Source organism: Microtus ochrogaster, unplaced genomic scaffold (genome assembly GCF_000317375.1).
Source record: "Microtus ochrogaster isolate Prairie Vole_2 unplaced genomic scaffold, MicOch1.0 UNK69, whole genome shotgun sequence".
In the NCBI taxonomy this organism is placed as follows: Eukaryota; Metazoa; Chordata; class Mammalia; order Rodentia; family Cricetidae; genus Microtus; species Microtus ochrogaster.
In genome coordinates, this window is record NW_004949167.1 from 972503 (window position 1) to 985509 (window position 13007).

Consider the following 13007-nt stretch of genomic DNA (forward strand, 5'->3'; position numbering starts at 1 on the left):
TCTCTCTCTCTCTCTCTCTCTCTCTCTCTCTCTCTCTCTCTCTCTCTCATTTCGGAAGGGGAGCAGTAGGGGGGGGGTTGTTGGTAGGAGTGAGGTATAGTGACTTAGCGACTCTTACTGCCAAATCAAATAACACATTCTCACCAGGGTCCCTTGTGTGCTTGTAGACCCTGGTTATTAAGATGAGCTCAGGCCCCCGGGTGGGTGCCAAGCCTGCTTTTGGACCTTAGACTTGTGAGGGAATCAGGAAGAATAATCTCCAAAGCACATGGGCACACAGCACTTGAGTGTTCCACCCTTCTGGCTGTGTAGAGATACTAGCTACACACCTCTAGGTTTGCTCCAGAGAGTCTCTGTCCTCTCACAGGACAGGCAAATTATACAGAGTGGGTCTGAAGTCTGGAGGTAGAGGTGAGTCAGACGCGTTGATTGAGGAGGCCTTGAGAGGGCCTTGATTTTTGAGATAAGATCTTGTATACAACTAACCCAGCTGGCCTTGAACTCACTACATAGGATAATTACTGATTGTCTTGCCTCTGCTTTTCAAGTTCTGGGATTATAGGAGTGTTCCACCATACCTGTTATTTGTGGTGCTGGCTACTGAACCCAGGACTTTGTGCATGCTAGGCAAACACTCTACCAACTGAGCTACACCCCAGCCTAGGAAAGCTGTTCTCATTTGTATATGTTGATTTGAAGCCTAGACAGTCTTATGTGGAGGCTCTGCAGCCCAGGAGAAACTATTCAGATGGGACAGGCTCAGGCTGATACCCCAGATTCTAGGGTTCACATGGAAGATGCTTTGACCTGGTCCAGGGCCCAGTTCCTCTAGGTAGCCTCTCCAGGCAGGACTCCTACTCTTCCAGTGTTTTCCTCTCTGGTATCGTCATCCTCCCAGTACTGGTACTTCTGAATCTGCTGCTGTCTCTTGTGAATGGTGTACACAAGCATGCATACAGACTACTTGATGTACATGGGACTAGAGACCATGTTGCTGGGCCTCCTCAGTTTGGAGTTGCTCCATGAGATGGAGAGGCAGGTTTCAGAAGGTGTTTTCCTTAGTGCAGCCTCTTCTGGTCTGTAGCACAGTCCAGTCCTTGGGCCCTGTGCTGCACTGTCATTCTGTGTCTTAATGAGAAATGATATCTGGATTGGGTTGCAGAATCCAAGTGTATATATCATTTGGTCCTAACCACTGTCTCTGGTAGGAGGCGATGTCTCCCTTTTATAAACACAGGAAACAAACAAAGCGAAGCAGAACACCTTAGGGCTCACAGAGGTAAAGAGTCAGCCAAACCAAAAGGAGTCCCAAGACCTCACCGTTTCATTTACCTGAGTTTGGTGGGTAAGTCAGGGCTCTGAAGAAGGGTGTGCCAGAGGCAGCAGCTGCTGGGTGGGGGAGGAGGGCCTTGTGACTGCCTTTAGAAGCTGGACTCCGCATAACTGCTAGGAAAGCTCTTAATTAAATGTGTAACAAAATAAAAGCGGCCAGAGAGAAAAGGTAAGCAGTGCGGCGTGACTGCGCACTGCTTATTGGTGTTCTGGAGCCTTGGTAGGGCTGTCAGCGGCTCTCAGCAGAGCCCTGTACTGTGCGCCTGGAAAGGCTGCTGCTGAGCCTGACAAGGCTCTGTGAAATTGACACTCATAACTTGTTAGTATGTGGCTGGCTTGGTATTTTGACATCCAGATTTAACTAAGTCTAAAGAATTCAGCCAGTGTTTTCATTTCACAACTCTCGTTTCGGGAAGCCACGGCTCCTCCTTCTTGCTGTTGTTCTTCCAGCCCCCAAAGCTACTTCACATTACCATTGTTGGGAGAGGTCTGATTAGTGCAGCACTGAGAAATGGGAACTGAAGTGGCCGTAGAAATCCCACCGGAGCAAAGAAATCTGCTCTCGTCCTGACAAAATTGTTTCATGTCCATCTTTCTTCAGAGTTGGACGATGGTCTGGGTTTGTGGGGCTTGAGGCTGTAGCCACAGCTACTGTTATGGTGAGCTTGAGGCTGTAGCCACAGCTACCAATATGGTGAGTTTTAGGTAGTGAGTGTGGGTTTCATTTTCTTCTCTACTTTATTTTATTTTATTATTATTATTTTGGTATTTTGAGACAGGGTTTCTCTGGCTGTCCTAGAACTCACTCTGTAGACCAGGCTGGCCTCGATCTCAGAGATCCACTTGCCTCTGCCTCCCAGAGTGCTGTTATTAAAGGCATGTACCACTACCACCTGGCTTAAATTTTCTTCTATATGTTTTATAGAAAAGATACTTAATAGGGTTTAGTTTAACTCCCCGCCCCTCGCAACTGACCTCTCCTCATTTTACCTGTTGTTCCTTAAAGAAACCCCAAGGGGTTTCTTGTTCCTTTGCTTAACCAGTTGGGGAGTGTCCAACCTTGGGGTGGTAAACAGGTAAGGTTTATGGATGCTGAGGAGTGAGACCTGCATGACCAGCCATTTGAAGAACTTGAGCTCTACCCTGTGGCCTGAAGCTCCAGGCTTACCAGCTGAATAAAATGTGTTTGAGAAGTAGACCAGTGGCTTCCTAGGTGGGATTTTGATCTAAGAAGAGGGTCAAACGAGGGAGCAAGACTGGAGGCAAAGCTGGCAAGAGGGAGGCACAGGCCTCAGTGCAATTTGCAGGAAGGCCCATTTTGGGTAATCGAGCACTATCCTGAGTACGGGAGGGGCTGGGGCCTGCTTGTGGTTGGTTCAGAGGACCTTCATAGTCAGCTCACCTTTAGTGTAGGAAGGTCTCCCACTCCCACTACATCTAAATGCAGAGCTGGCACTGAATGTTCTTTGTTTCTCCTTATGACTTCTGGGATGTCCATGCTGTATGTGCCCTGTGCCTGTACTCTGCAGAGGTGGACCTAGAGCACCTAAGGGCTAAGAAAGTCTGGAGAGTGAAGGGACCTTGTTCACTGTTCGCTGCTCACTGCTGGTGTGGAGAGTGTGCACTGGGCTGCAGTCAAGTTGAAGAGCAAGACTGCTGGTACCTGCAGTGAAGTGACTCAGTGGGCTAGTAGTTCTCCTAAGGTGCTAGCCGTGGGCTTCTCCTTAGTCGCTTTTGCAGTTTACTCTTTTAGGTTTTTCCTAAGCTTGGTGCTTTTGTTCTTGAGACAGGGTCTCTCTGTGTGCCCCTGGTTGTCCACAAACTTACTTTGTAGACTGGCTGGTCTTGAACTCACAAAATTGTCCCTGCTTCTGTGCCCTGCCAGGAGAGGACTGGGATTAAAGGTGTGTTCCACCAGTGTTGGTGTTTCTAATATTGGTGCTGTTTTGATCCCTGTCCTATCTTGCATTTTCCTTCATTCTTGCTCTCATCGGAGTAATCTTGCCTTTTGCTAGAGCTTCACCTGTTTGTGCACTGAGCTCTCCAGTCTTTTTTACAAGAGAATTGGGAACCAGCATAATCCTCCTGGAGATGAGAGATCTGCTCCATCAGCCCCTTGAATCCAAGCCTTATACCCAGATAGCTTTTCTCCCTCCACAGGCCCAGAACTCTGTCTGTGCCTTCCTCCCCACAAGCCCTCCCTGAACGCCTGGTGACCATCTCTCAGCTGCCTTGATGTAGCTCATCAGGTCAGAAACCTGAGAACCACCCTTTGCCTTACCTCAACCAGTTAGTCTCCTGTTGACCACACTTCCAGAGGCTCCTCCAAGTGGTTTGTTCTAGGATCTGACTCCAGTGAAGTCACACCTCTGCTTCATCCTACCAAGGCACCCTTACCCTCAAAGTCAAGCTGCACTGCTGGGACCTTCAAGGCTCTGCACCCTCCCACTTTCATGTTTACTTACTTTTTACTGTTTACTGATTCCTTCATGGCATTTTATTGCAGCTGTCTCTACTTGTCTGTTTCATAGATTGTAAACACTTATAATCCTCAGACAAAACTTGATGTGTAATAGTAGTTTGGTAAATTTTTGGGATTTTTTGGAGGTGGTGGTACAGGGGACTGTACTCAAGACCTCACATATGCTAAGCACACAGTTGATCACTGAACTCTGCCACCTAGCCCAGTAGTTTGTTGAATGAAGGATAGCTGAATGGTCCTGCAGAATTTCTGCTCTGGAAGAGTGCTAGATGTGGGGTTGGTGCTGTGCCGAGGAGAAGGAGCTTGTTCCTGGGCACAATGTGAAGTGCTCTATCTGAGAGGTTTGTGCCTCTGAAACTGCAGGCTGGGGCCCTTTAAAAAGTTAAAAGTAAAGAGAAAACACAAACTTTGTTTATGAAGCATTTACTGTGTACCAATGTTCTTTGTACTGCTTACATATTTAACTCCCTAACCACAGTTCTATCAGTTAAGTTATTTTTTAAAGTTACATTTGTTTTTGTGTGGGTGTGTATCCACTGCCATGGAGCCAGAAAGTCAGAGGAGGACACTTGTGGGAGTTAGTTCTCTCCTTCCTGTGGATCCTGGAAACCAAACTCAGTAAGGCACGACAACAAGAGCCTTTTATTTGTTTAGTTATCTTACAATCCTGAAATATTTCTTTTTGTAACACTTTTTTAAAAAAATATTTAAAAATACGTTGAGAAACTGAGGCTCAGCGAGATAGTTAATCTGTCAAAGACACAACCTGTTTGTTGACAGAGCAGGGATTCGAACCTAAGCTTCTGGCTCTAGAACCATGTGTTGAACCATGGCTGTTGACCATCTGTTGCAGTCCTCATTTTCATGATCCACACTGTATGATCAGGTAGGACATCTATCTTCCTTGTCCTTTGTTTGCTCTGAGGGTCAGAGCCTGAGCTGTTATCTTGCCTGGTATTGGAGATGTAGACTCTTATGTTCATTTTGGTATTGGGGCATGGTTGGCCAACAGATGTGGAGGGGATGATTTGGTGCTGCCAGAGAGCTTTCTTGCAAGGCCACAAATAAATAAATCCTCAGATCTGTGCTTTGTTTGTTTTGTTGTGTTGCTTTTAGTTTGAGACAGAGTCTCACTGTTGTTGCCCAAGCTGGTCTTGAACTCACTGTCCTCCTGACTCAGCCTCTCAAGTACTAGAATTGCAGGTGTGTGCCACTACACCTAAGTCCTGGTCTGCAGCCAATATCATTGTGGACACCACATTTTTTATGTTTATATTTGGAAGCACACATGGCATCTCATCATGCCCCTCATCCATGAGAGTGCCAGTTAGTCCCCAGCACTGAGCTGTATCACCTTTGATTAGCAGCCTGCTGGGGGAATTGGCTAGAGTAAGAACACCCTGCCAGTCTTGACTTGTCTCTTTCCCTGTTACTTTTATCTGTCACTGCAAGCACTTGGGCTCCCCTCCTGAACTAATTAAGTTTGCATGTGTTTAGACACATTGCCAAATAGGGCTTAGCAAAGCGGAACTGAGTTACATCTCTTTCTGAGTAGGGAAGCAAGGGTATATGAATGCTTTATGGATCAGGGAGAAGCATGGCTGACGGTCACTGAGTGTATGTGCAGATGATGGACACCTGCCCTGGGTCTCCTAGGGTTACAGCAGGCCTGCAAAACAGCCTTTGGATTAGCTCACAGGTGCATATGAAGGCATACCTTCTAGAACTCTTAGTGACTTGCTATTCTGAGGGCATATCCGTGGAAAGAACATGAATTCTGAAGTGTGCTGTTTCCCCATGCACAAGCAAAATTGAAAGTCGAGTTTAGTGGACAGATCGGTGTGTTGTGTAGCTTCAATCCACCTTGCTTCTAGATCCTACCAGTTAAGTAACAAGCAGAGTACAGTGTGGGCTTCTTTTTAAGTGTGTGACAATCCTGTAAACAGGAACATCTCAAAACCCAGTTTTTTTGTCTTTTGCCTGGGAGGCCCAGTTCCCCCACTCAGTCTTCTGTGATCCTGTAAGATGGTACCAGGGAGAGGTGGAAGGAAGAAGAGAGTTGCTGGGCCAGTAAGTTGAATCAGCAGGTAAAGATAGATGTTTGCAGAGGACAGAATTGCCTAAGATCTTCCCACACTGGAAATGGGATTCAGCCCATTGGATCACCGTAGTGAAGTGGCAGCTGTGGCATGTTTTTGTGACAAATTCATGCCTGCCTTTTTCTAATTGACCTGGTCTGATGTCTGAGATGCTCTGTGGTACAATATGCCTGGGTCCTCTCCAGACAACAGTTAAGGGGTAAGCCATGTTGTAGGCCCCTTTTCTGAAGTAAGGGATACGAGTGTTGCTTACTCCAGGAGTCAGAAGAGCCAGCTGAAAGCCGTAGGGTAGAGGCTCCACCATAGGGAGCTAGTGGATCAACCTCCCAGTCATGACAGGGCTCTTGATGGGAAAGATTGTTCCGAGTCAGCACAGGCTTCCGAACACATGAGATGTGTGGGGGCAGGGGAGAGGGTGTCTCAGAGGTTGTATAGGAATTCTGGACCTTCGAGTTGGAGTCTAAGCTCAGAGAGAATGGCACCCAGACCTTCTGCCCTCCTTTCAGTTTCCTAGAGCACTCTCGTCATCAGAGGTGCGTTGGGTTAGGCCCAAGAAGGCAGCTTGAGTTGATGGGGTCATGTTTCAGCTGCAGCTAATCCAAGTCACTCGATATAAATCTCCTTGGTGCCTCTTCCTCCCTCCCATCCCCAACCCACAGACAGGGAAATGAATCCTGGCCCTCACCCTGAATACATCATGGCAGGCTCGCCTCTAATGAGAGAGGGCCATTCATTGTGGGGTGAAGCTCCCTGCAGAGCCTGGGATGCCATTAATTAAAGAAGAGCCACCTGAAGCCAGTCGTGCGGTGCAGCCTGCCACGCTCAGATGGAGTGGTGGTGGGGTAGCCTCGTTAGCCTGACAGCTCCTTGGGCTGAGAGTTCTTAGGCTTGGAGGAGTAAGGAGTACTCCCCCTCCCCCAGTGTGTGAACACAGACACCCCCGGAGCTAGCCTACTCAGAAACTTCTGAATGCCCCTCCTTTAGGTCTGGGCCTAGAACCAGCATTAAAGGGATTATCCATTTCTGAAATGTAGCCAGGGCTGCTCGTGGTTCCTAGTCTTTGCTCCCTTTGCACTCTTCAGGATGTCCTAGAACTGCAGGTTAGCGGGCCTCTTACCACACCACCTTCCCTTGGTGCTTTCATTGGGAAGTCTGCCTTGGACGGAGTTCATGGTTGGAGGGGCCCTAGAGGAGAAAGTGCTGTCTGGTAGACAGAGCCTCTGCTGCTCTTTCATGGTACTTCTGGCTAGGGTGACAGCTTCATATTCTCACCCCTGGGAAGGCTCAGAGGGTTTAAATCGCTGAAGTTATTATAGGAACCTCAGAATAGTTTTGCCCAGTTAAAACTGGTTAAAGATAACTTAATAGTCATCAGGCAGTGAGATGTTAAAAGCAATAGCGGCCTCATTGCCTGCCGCAGAATTGGTGAGTGAATGGTCCTTTACCATTTAAAAGTGGTCTAGAAGCTAGTGTTGCTACCCAAATTCTAGCCCTAGGACTTGATCTGTACAGCTCCCAAGGACCATCTGTGTGTGTGTCTTTGTCCCTCCTTTTCTGGCAACAGGCTTGGACCCTCTGAGACCTTCCTCTTATCCCAGAGTTGGACTATTTCAGCTAGTCTCTATGCCTGGATTGTCAGGAAGACAAATTGGGTCCTATGTCTGTGGCTCCAGCTCAGACTCAAAGTCTGGCTTTATTCTCAGTAGCAGAGTCTGACAGATAGGGTGCTTTGGAGGCCTCGGAGCTATCTGGGACATGGCTGGGGCATGTGATCTTCCGTCTGTCCTCCTTGAACTCACCTGACATGGATTACAACCTCCCTCCCAGCTACCACCCCTAGACTGAGACTTGGGCCCTGTTTCTCTGTGTGTGGAATATTTTTAATCTTCTTGAGGTCTTGACATTTCCACAGGTGTGTGTATTCTCTGTCAGAATGAAGGCTGGAGGGGCTCGTCTCCTAAGAAGAAACTACTGGTGCTCCCGCCCCCAAAATTAGTATTTTCTTTTGTGTGAGATATTTTAAAACCAGTGTTTCTTTTCTAAGGCTTCGCCTATTATTTTTGTGACTCTTGACTATCAACTTCTGTTTTGTTTTTGGTCTTAAATAAACAAACATGATATGAGCCTATAGGCCTTGTGGCCCAGGCCTATAATCCCAGCCACTCTGGAGGAAGTAAGTAAGGAAATCAGCAGGTCAAAGCTTACCTGGGTGGGCTGTAGAGCAGTTCAAGACCAACCTGGGCAACCTTGTGAGACCTCATGTCAAAATAAAGAGTAGAAAGAGTTCTGGATATGTGATTCAATGACAGATTGCTCACTTAGCATGCCTGAAAACCTAGGTTCAGTCCCTGGTATTCCCCATCCCCAAATCAAGGCATAAAGTAGGTATAGTAGAGTATGTAAATATAAGCATGTGTCATTTCTGTCATAGTAAGTTTGCACACAAATATACACCTGTGTCATCATCCTAATCAAGACTGTTTTCATCATCTCAGTCAGTCATGCCTACCCCTGCCTGTAAGGATCATAGTGACTTAGATTACTCATGGTTAGCTTCACCTGTTATTGACCCTCATAGAAATTAAGTCATACGAAATGTACTCTTCTGTGTTTGATTTATTTTGTACAATGTAGTGATAGTTTAATTCATTTGGCCTTTTTGTTGTTTATATTTCATTGTTTTGCATTACTGCACTTTTCCTTTTGTTGGAATATCTACCTTCTTTGGGTATTTAGCTTATGTTTGCTGAATGAGTACATGAATGTTCATTTTAATATAGAAATACCTCTGCCTATCAACTTGCTTCAACTCCTCTCATCCTTCAAAAACTATTTCCAGTCCTTTAACCTTGCGGCCTTCCTTCTCTATTCTGGAAACCATCTGGTCTCTTCCTGTCTGAGGTGAAGGTTAGGGAGACACTGGCCCTAGGCCCATGGAAGAAGCATTAAGTCATTCTGGCTCATTTATTTCTTCTTTCGGCAGATGAGTGTTAGGTACCCACGGTTGTGCCCTGAACTGTTTCAGGAATTGAGGGCACAGCAGTAAACAAAACATGAGAACTTCTCAAACATTTTTGGTCCTGTCCAGGTTCCTCTGTCTAGTGGGGTTCTGCAGGATCTTTGTGGCAGTGCCTTTAACAGGGCTTCTCAGGGTTTGTGGCTGTCTTCTGTTCATGATGCTAGAGGTGGCGTTAGCTGCCGCCACCACCTCTGCTACCATTGCATGGCATTGAGTTTCTCAGTATTGGAGCTTCCCTTCCCCTGTCCTGAAGCTTGATCTCCTCTGTAAGAGGAGAGAATTAATCTCCAGCTTTCCGTGCCTGTAAAGGTGGGTGACCTCTGTTTTGTGAGTGCTTGCCAATCTGTCCTCTAATTCCCAACCAGGGTAATGGAGACATTACTCTGTACTCACACAAACCATCAGTTCTCCCTTGCAGACTCTGAGCAGATCCAGGCCAGGGAAAGACAGGTCTGCTTGCAGTTGCTCCTCAGAGGTTCTGGCTTATGGAGGCTAGAAGGGTGTGGCTCCTAAACAGCTTTGCTCTTAAATGCAATCAGTGGATTTGTAAAGGGAAGATTCTCAGCCATCCTGTTTTTCCCTACCCCCCTCCCATGCTAAAAGGGTAGCTGTGTTGGTCTGGTCAGAATGAGGTTTGTTTTGTAAGGCTTTTAAGAGCACCTGCAAAGGACAGACCCAGCTGCCAGGTGGAAGAGTCAAGGAGTATGGAGTTTGGGAGTTGGAGGCCAGGGAGCCTTGTGTTTCAGTTGGCATGGTGGCCTGTGCTTTATAGAGGGGCTTAGCTTTGTAGAGGTTTGGGAAGGGCAGCTGTGAGTGGGTTGGATAAATTCTCAGTGTCCCTGGCTAAAGGGTAACACAACTCAGACTTGATGTTCTGTAAAACTGATTCTTCCAAAGCCTGCGAAGATGTTGGTTTGGGGAAGAAAGCCAGCCCAGAGAATCCCGAGAGCCTGACAGGCCTTTTTCTCTGCGATTCTTTCTTGCAGGCAGCCCGAGGCAGCCTGTCTCTTTGTTAACAGAGTGACAGCAATGTGACACCATGGAAATAATTACTAACAAATCACGGTGCTGACTGCAAACAGCTCTCTGTCTTCAGAGGCATGTCAGGGTGCATTAGAGCAGGACTGCAGGAGTGGCAAAGGGGGCCGAGCACAGCCTGCTCTCAGGCTCTCCTGTCGTGTCGCCCCCCCCCCCCCCAAGCCTGCCTCTGTCTGCAGTATCCTACTTCCATGTTCTTGGCCTTTGCCTATCAGGTCAGCTAAGGGCCAGCTGGGTCTGCAGGTGGTTTGTGGCTGGTCTGGATTCCTTTGGGCAGGTAGACAGGGCTCCACCTTTGCCGAGGGCACGCAGATAGTGATGAGAGGTGGAAGGATGCCCCATTTCTCTGATTCACTCTGGTAGTCAAGACCTGCTTCAACTGCCATACTTGAGGGTTTAAGGGTGGCAGTACCTGCTCCAGCAGGACCCAGAGGACAAGGGAAACCTTGTGTCTGTGTTAGTTCAGCTCCCTTCCCCCAACCACCCTGGTTTCTTCTTCAATTGCCATAGTCAATTTTTGGTAAGTCGACTTTGTCCATTCCCTCTTGGTTAGCAGAGTGATTGCTCTGACTGTCAGGGCTGTAAATAATGTTCCTGTTGTGTGTGGCTGGAGGCAGCACATCGGGTGGGAAAGGAGGGGAAGGAGGAGCTGCTATGCCTCGGCTCCCTTGCTCGCCCCCCTCCCCTCTCATACAATATTTATCCAGGGATGGGAGTCAGATGCAGTGACCTCAGGGGTTACCCAGTTAAATAGCTTCTGAACCTCCCTGCATTCTAATTGCTGCAGTTGTCCTTTGCTCTGGAGACTTCTCCTCCCCATTGTCTGCTGAGGTACACACTAATGGCTGTCCTCCCTGGCCCTGCTGGGAGGCATGGGAGGGGGCAGTGCTCAGTGCTACCTTCCTTTCCCTAGAGATAAAGGAATCCAAGGCCTGTTAACAAGTGGCTTTAGCCAGAAGGACACCATCCCTTGCTTCCCTCTATAGCCCTTGCAAAATTGGCTGGAGGAATTTTAGATAGTGTGCTTGGTAATCGACCCCCAAGAACCTTCACTCATTTCCGGTCCTGGGTCCAGAACTGTGGTACATGTGACTCCTTTCTAGGCTGGCTGACCATAGGACAAACACTTGACAGGGATGAGATTATTCTATGTCCCCATGTTCCCACATACAGAATTTGGAAACATCTAGGAAGTGGAATTTCATGTTGTAATATGCTGCATTTGGCTCAGAGATTGGCCAAATGCCATCTGTTTAGGTTTTTGGATGTCAGTTTTAGATGATTGATCATAGTAGCAGTGTACCCCATGTGTTGATTCAAGAGTGGCATGTGTCAGCCATATCCACCAGGACTTTACTGTAAATGTCAATTCCTTCCACTGTAGTGCTTCTCCCCTAAGAATACTGTAGGAAACTGCCATGGAAGGTGTTAAGTGTGCACACCCTGAAGGCACAGGCAGGCAGCAGTGGCCTGAAATTAGCCCATTGAAATCTATTCTAGGCCTAGGAAGTAGTGTGCTGGGGACTGTGGGGAGCACCGTGTGATCAGAACAACAGGGCAAAGTAGACTGAAAACCCTGTAAAGAATACAGCAAACACAGTGAGAAGCTCTGTTCTTCCCTACTCCATAAGGTAGCCTGATTTCTCTCTCTTGAAACCCTTAGGCCTAGAGCTTCTAGAACACAGTGTCAAACTCCCCAAGCTTGTTCCAGTGCTGTTGTGCCGGGAGGAGTGCTCTGTGCAGGCTGAGTGCTTGCAGTTCTTGAAAAAAATTAGGAGAGCTGGAATCAGGGCAGGGGACCAGCCAGAGGTTAAAGACAACAGCTGTGTTCTTGTGCATTTATATGGAGCAGAGGCTGGACTATATCCCAGACCCTATGTACCAGGAGGATGTCTCTCTTCAGAGCCTCTAGGGGGCATTGTAGGCCATACAAACATAGTCCAAGCATAGGGTCAAGATAGCCACAGGCTAGGTGGAGACTAGACTAGGATATGTGGGCTATCTGGGAGACAGCATAAACTACTAGGGAGCCAAAAATAAGACAGGCCATCAGCCAAGACACTAGCCAGTCTGGTGCTCAGCCTCCTTTCTCTACCTTATTCCCTGATACTCTGTATGGTAAGGTCTTGGTAGTAGCTCCAGCACTTCCCACACAAGTGAGCATTGTGCCATGGGACAGACACTGAGAGGTGTTTATCTTATTGTTTGCCTAGACAGGCACTGGAAGGTACAAGTGATAGGATTTCGGGGCATTTGTAGCACTGGAGAGGTGTGTGTTACACTTTTCCACAGGGTGTTTATGACACTTATGCACTTCCTATGGGTTCTGAGGGGAGAAATGGGAGTAGAGGTGGTCAGTAGGTGGGCTGTAAAACTAGGAGCTGAAAGAACGGGGAGAGATGGCTCAGCAGTTAAGAGCACTGCCACTCTTCCAGAGGATTCAGTTTTGATTCCCAGCATCCACTCGGTGGTTCACAGCCTTCTGTAATTCCAGTCCTAGGGTATCTGACATATATGCAAGCAAAACACCCATACCCATAAAAAAATATAAATTATTGGGACTGGAGAAATGTCTTGTTGGTTAAGAGCACTAGCTGCTGGAGAGATGGCTCAGTGATTAAGAGCACTAGGTCCTCTTCTAGAGGACTGGGGTTCAGTTCCTAGCACCCACATGGTGGCTCACAACCATTTATAACTCCAGTCTAAGAGTATCCTAGGCTTCTTTCTGGCCCCCTCAGGCACTGCATACATGTGGTGTACATACATATATGTAGGCCCAACACTCGTACACATGCAATAATAAATTTATCTTTTTAATAAGAAGCCAGGAATGGGAAATAATCTGCACATAGTTCCTTTAGCATCTTTAAGCAATGGTTTGACTCTAGAGATTTGAGGTTTGCTTTCCCTGGGAGGACTAGCAGCCTGGCCTGAGGGGCATCCCAGTGCACCCGCCTGCATTCTGGTTCTGTTTGGGAACTCGCCCTAGCAGCATGTCTGGGAACAGTTCCAGCTGTGCTGCCAGACCCAGACGCAG

The 13007-nt window shown here is 47.6% G+C and overlaps 1 protein-coding gene across 2 annotated transcripts in view; it reads left to right on the forward strand.

Annotated features, from left to right (window-relative positions):
• The window catches only part of Eri3 (ERI1 exoribonuclease family member 3), a 134507-nt gene that overhangs the window by 44238 nt on the left and 77262 nt on the right, over positions 1 to 13007 (forward strand). The window lies entirely within an intron of this gene.